Raw genomic sequence first — 6,242 nt, 5'->3', positions numbered from 1 at the left:
AACTTTCTGTGTTTCATGGACAAGTACCCCTAAGTCCCTTTGTGTGGTAGTGTTATCCAGTTACCCTATTTGCATAGCACTCTGTTCGTTTGTTCTCCCATCCAAATTGAACACCTTTAGATTTCCCCGTATTAAATTTTATTTTCCAACTTTTCGACTACTTAGATAACCTATCACAATATCGATATCAACTGTTTGTATCCCTGTCGCAATTTGCCTTTCCACCTATTTTTGTGTCTGAAATTTTTTCTACGATATATTTGCTTCCTCCCTCCAAGTCATTAACATTTATTGTAAACAGTTGTGATCCCAATATTAATCCCGCTGGAAGCCTACGGTTACACGTCGCCAAACTGAAAACCCTTTATCCTAAATTGTTGCTTCCTGCCATCAATTCTCTACCGACAAATATACTACCCCCAACATCATGGGCTCTTATGTTACGAGTTAACGTTTTGTGAGGTACCTTGTTGAACACCTTCTGGAAGTCCAAAAACAATACATCCCCTGGTCCCCTTCTATCCACTCTGGGAGGGACTTCTCGAAGAAATCTAATAAATTAGTCAGACATGATTTCCTTTTTCTTTTCATGAATTCATACCTTTGGAATCCATTGCTACCTTGTGTGTGCATCAATGTGATTGTGTTCCCCGAGAGGGTAAGCACATTTTTGCCATCACCAACTGCATTCACTTATTCGTATACCTCAATGGCAATTGGTACAGAGAATAACAACATGTTTGAAAGTTGCGAGAAAGATTGACTGATTCGGGCTTTGTTGAGTGAATATTGCTTATTGACTCACCATCCGTAGTGACACAGAAGAGAATGATTGAAATTTTCACTGATCAACATTTAAACAGACAGTGGAATCACTCGTTGTGATGGTGGGTTCCAGTTCTCTATCTGCAACCGCAGCATCAAATTCTATCAGCTACTGTAAACCCATATTTCTAATAGGTTGTAAAAGTACAGCAGCATGATCCAATGTATCTCGTTTTATTTTAAATGAATATTCATAGATCGATTTGTATGACAATTTACTGAATAACATCAAGATTGGCAAAGTTTGGACACTATTTCCCTGTTGCAGAAAGACACAAAGTGTTTCTCCGTCGGAAATATAAGGAGAAACAGAAATAAGTTTTTTGTCTCGGGGTGCTCTCAAACCTCCACCCGTTCAGTTGGCAGCACACTTTTCTGAACAATTTTCCTACAGAAATAATGCAGCAGTTTAAACTCAGGGCTTTCGCTGCCTGGATCCAATTCAATTCCTAGTCTCGATGTTTTGCTAATTGTTATAATTCAAACTCAGTTACTGGTTTGAAAAGAGTTATGTTGGACTCAGAACCTTAACTCTATGCCTTGTTTCACATTTGTTGCAAGCCCTGCTGAGAACTTCCAGTACTTTCTGTTTTTATTCTGACATGAATCATAGGAGGAGGAGCAGACCACTCGGTCCATCGAGATTCTTCCACCACTCAATACCATCATGGCTAATCTTGGGCTGCAACATAGTTTTTCCACCAGCTCCCCAGATCCCTGAATTCCCCAAGGGACTAGATACCTGTTTCCCAGAATTAAATGTGCTCGATGGTGGGGCATACGTAACTGTCAGGTACAGAGAATGAGTGAAGGAATCTTTCCTTGTCATAGCCCTAAATGATCAGCCTCTTATCTGGGCCGCACTGGGTTAGATTCCCCGACCAGCAGAAAAAAATCTCACAGCCTCCATCCTCTCAAACCTAATCAGAGTTGTGTAGGTTTAATGAGATCGCCTCTTATTCTTCGAAACTCCAGAGAATTTCAGCACAGTTTACTCAGCCTCTCATCAGAGGATAACTCCCTCACCCCAGGGAACAATCTGGTGAACCTTCTCTTTACAGTTTCCAATGCAAACATATCTTTTTTTTAATGTGACTATCATATTTGCACAGAATACTCAACATGTGGTCTCAACAAAACCCTGTGCAGCTGCAGCAACACCTCGTTATTCTTGGACTCCAGTCTGCCGGCAATAAAGACCAAAATGTCATTTCCCTTCCAATTATCTGCTGCACCGACGTATTAACTTTATGCATTCCTTGCACAAACGCATCTATTCTATTCTCAGTATCATTTTCAGCTTTTCAAATACGTTCTGCCCTTTCTATTTTTACGAAGAAGAGAATATCTATTCGCTCTGCAAAAATTGCACCTGATCTGCCATCCAGTTATCAAAGCCCTCTGTTATGTTCCCCCGTTGTCTGCCTCTACCCTAAAACTTCGATCAGCTGAAATTTACGTGCATGCTCTAGCGAGATATTGAACTCGCGATCCTTGGTTTATAAGACCAGTGCTCTAACCACTGAGCTACGGAGCCAAATGCTACCAATCCCCCGCAATATGTGTAGCATTATCAGTGGATTGAGGAACAGGAAGGGGTTTGAGGTCGGAATTTTTGATGACAGATCCAATGGGATGAAGCAGCAGTATAATATGAAGGGTACCATTCTTAGCAGTGTAGAGGATCAGAAGGACCTTGGGGTCCGGGTCCATAGGACTCTTAAATCGGCCTCGCAAGTGGAGGATGCGGTCAAGAAGGCGTACGGCGTACTGGCCTTCATTAATCGAGGGATTGAGTTTAGGAGTCGGGAGATAATGCTGCAGCTTTATAGGACCCTGGTTAGACCCCACTTGGAGTACTGCGCGCAGTTCTGGTCACCTCATTACAGGAAAGATGTTGAAGCCATTGAAAGGGTGCAGAGGAGATTTACAAGGATGTTGCCTGGATTGGGGGGCATGCCTTATGAGGATAGGTTGAGGGAGCTTGGTCTCTTCTCCCTGGAGAGACGAAGGATGAGAGGTGACCTGATAGAGGTTTACAAGATGTTGAGAGGTCTGGATAGGGTAGACTCCCAGAGGCTATTTCCAAGGGCTGAAATGGTTGCTACGAGAGGACACAGGTTTAAGGTGCTGGGGGGTAGGTACAGAGGAGATGTCAGGGGTAAGTTTTTCACTCAGAGGGTGGTGGGTGAGTGGAATCGGCTGACGTCGGTGGTGGTGGAGGCAAACTCGTTGGGGTCTTTTAAGAGACTTCTGGATGAGTACATGGGATTTAATGGGATTGAGGGCTATAGATAGGCCTAGAGGTGGGGATGTGATCGGCGCAACTTGTGGGCCGAAGGGCCTGTTTGTGCTGTGGCTTTCTATGTTCTATGTTCTATGAATGTGGAAATGTCTGAAGTGGAGAGCAGGAAGTTAAAAGACACAACTTGAAAGTGACATGATTTGACATGTGTGTGTATCTGACATGAATGTTGTGCGTGTCATGTGATTCTTCTTCAGAGTTTATCGTTAATGTTACATCTCTGACTTTTCCAGCTCCGATGCAAGTTCATCCAGCTGGAGGAATTAGATGTTGCTCCCTTCACAGACCCTGTGAGGCGTGTTTTCATTAAATGAAGAATTGAGCAAGAAGTTATTCACTCCGTGAGTGGGAATTGAAACCGCGTCACGACGCCGATCCTGATCACTAGACTCTCAGTGACGTTGATGTGGGAGACTTGCAATCAGTTGATCATCTCTTTATTTTCAATTACTTTCAATAAAAATAAGTCACAATGAGGAATGACGGGAAGCGACATGACAGGATTTGAGCCTCAGTTAGAAAATCCCAATCCATCCCCTGGGCCGTGACTGCAGACTCAATGTTTGCGATCCTGTTACTTATATCAGCAGACAGCCTTTCACCCTGTGTTCCCGTTTGTATTCTCTATCGGAGCAACTCCAATCCTTCCCCAGTTTTGACCAAGGCTGATCTCAATGCGAAACTTCAGCTCTTCTCTCCTCACAGATGCTGCCAGGCTTGCTGAGATTTTTCAGCATTTTCCCTTCTTGTTTCCGATTCCAACATCAGCACTAATTTGCTCCATTCCTTCCACACACGCTCCTTTACCTCAACAACTGTTTACATTGGTCTGTTTCTCCTATTTCTTCCTGCCAAAATCGACACGGCTCAAATTCCTGCATTCATTCTGAACTTCTGGAATTCAGCTGCAGAGACCAAAACCCAGTTACCCGTGGAATCAACAGCAATCTGAATGAAGACAGTAGACTTTTATCCCAAAACACACACACACACCCACACCCTCTCTTTCTCGCTCACACACACACCACACACGCTCACGCACACACACGCTCAGGCACACACACTTGCTCAATAATTGCCAGACTCCAGTCGAATTGTTATTGTGTGACACCAACCACTTCTTTTTTTCAACAGAGGAGTTGAAGGACAGCGAAAAGATGAAAAACACTAACGTTGCAGGGATCTGGCGCCTGAGGCTCAGCAATGTGCATTGTAATAGCAGTTGAACTGGCTGACAAATTGTCCTCTCTATTCGTGCTTTGTGAGAAATTGAAACGAAGCGCCCTTCAGCAAATCAATCATCTGCCTTTGCAAAGTAAAGCAAGGCTCCGCCGAGATTTGAACTCGGATTGCTGGATTCAAAGTCCAGAGTGCTCACCATTACACCACGAAACCCAACTCACGGCAGCCATCTGAAAATCGTCGCTCAATACTTGTGCCAATTTGAACAGCAGGGAGAAATATCAGTCCCGTTGTACAATCCCGTCAATTACCCACAACAATTAATCATTACATTGCCCTGGCTGGTTGCTCCTGTAAAAATGAGTAGGCTACCTTCAACTGCATTAAATTTCACTGCAGCTGATCACATTCAAAGAGCAATGTTAGCATCGAACAGATATCAACATTACTGTGGTAATTTTACTGAACAACATCAGCTGATCAGAGCTCTGCTTTCATCACACTGGAAGCCAATGTGAAAATATGAAGAATTTCAAATCTTAACAGACAGAAAGGAGTGTGTGACTGTGGACAATTGGCGCTGTGCATATTCCTGTAATCAGTCTCTCGGAAAATCAGGCAGATGGGATCCTGGTGGTCTCGTGGTTAGGATTCGGCGCTTTCAGGGTCGCAGGCTGCGTTCGATATGTTAAGATTTAATGATTTTCATAGACAAACCAGCAATACTGCCTGGTCCAAAGCAGCTCTGCCAGAATCGGTGGAGTGAGATTTGCATTTTTACTTCCGAGTTGGAAATGTCACACGTGCAACAGGTCAAGAACAAAAACAAATAGTGAAAAACAGTGATATGATGCAAAACGCTGCCGATAGAGGTGGTGATACAAGGGAAAACCTGGGTGGTAATGGGTCAGATTTAACCGTTTGCATTGACAGAAATATCACTCATTTCTGGATAACATTCTCGGGCTAAATTACAAGAAAACCTCTCCATGAATGAAATACTAAACTATTTGACTTCGACTGATTGCAAGCAGTTTTCATTCAGAAAGCAGTAATTGTGAAATTTACAAAGCGGGATGGAGAAAGACTCAGTTTCAGCGGTGACACTGCGGGAGGAATAGCGAGCTGGAGTACACTGAGAAAAGCAGCAAAGTTTAAACATAACCGGAACCAACCAATGTTGCCCTTGACCGTTATTCCTTGTGTCAGTTGTCTTACTCACTGTCACAGACCTTCCCTTTTATATTCTTTACTGAGTTATTTCCGCTTGAAATACCGTAGAAAACTCAATAGTTCAACTCAAGTTTCGTGATAAACGAGGATAACTCTGTAATCCGAACCACTTTGAAACAAAGCCATCGGGAAATGTTTCTACCTGGTTTCGAACCGTGGGCTTTCGAGATGCAAAGCGAGCATGATGACCACATACCAACGTGGGTACATGATGCAGCTCCGATTTAATGGGAGAGCAACTAAACTCGTCCGACAAGCCCGTCGGTTGCTCACTTTAACAAAAAGAGAAAACGCTGGAAATCACATTGTGTCTGGCAGCATCTGTCGAAGAGAAAAGAGCTGACGTTTCGGTCGGGATGACCCTTTGTCAAAGTTTTGTGTGACACATTTGCTTTCAGATTCCAGCATCCACAGTAATTTGCTTTTATCCAGTTGCTCACTTTACATTCTCTCTGCTGGTTCCTCGAATCAAAATGAATGATGATTCATTCCACTGCATTAAATTTTAGTAATCACATGTTTGACCAAAGCTGTTCATAACGTTTATAGTAATTTAAGTGAAAATCGAACAGTGGGAGAATGTGATCCCCCTCCTTCATAAAAATCATATCCTAAATTTAGTGTCTTAGATTTCCCATCAAGGACACCAGCAGAAGTCATTGCTGTCAGAGCTGGTATTGGCAATGAACCAAATGAA

General features: G+C 43.1%; 1 non-coding gene across 1 annotated transcript; it reads right to left on the bottom strand.

Annotated features, from left to right (window-relative positions):
- Positions 1–4,453: 4,453 nt before the first annotated feature.
- Positions 4,454–4,525, bottom strand: trnaq-uug (transfer RNA glutamine (anticodon UUG)). Its single transcript has one exon. It is a non-coding gene; the product is annotated as a tRNA-Gln (tRNA).
- Between the last annotated feature and the right edge of the window lie 1,717 nt (positions 4,526–6,242).

This window comes from Mustelus asterias, unplaced genomic scaffold (genome assembly GCF_964213995.1).
Source record: "Mustelus asterias unplaced genomic scaffold, sMusAst1.hap1.1 HAP1_SCAFFOLD_87, whole genome shotgun sequence".
Lineage (NCBI taxonomy): Eukaryota > Metazoa > Chordata > Chondrichthyes > Carcharhiniformes > Triakidae > Mustelus > Mustelus asterias.
The sequence above is the reverse complement of the archived record's forward strand: the minus strand, read 5'-3'. Positions and strand labels throughout refer to the sequence as shown.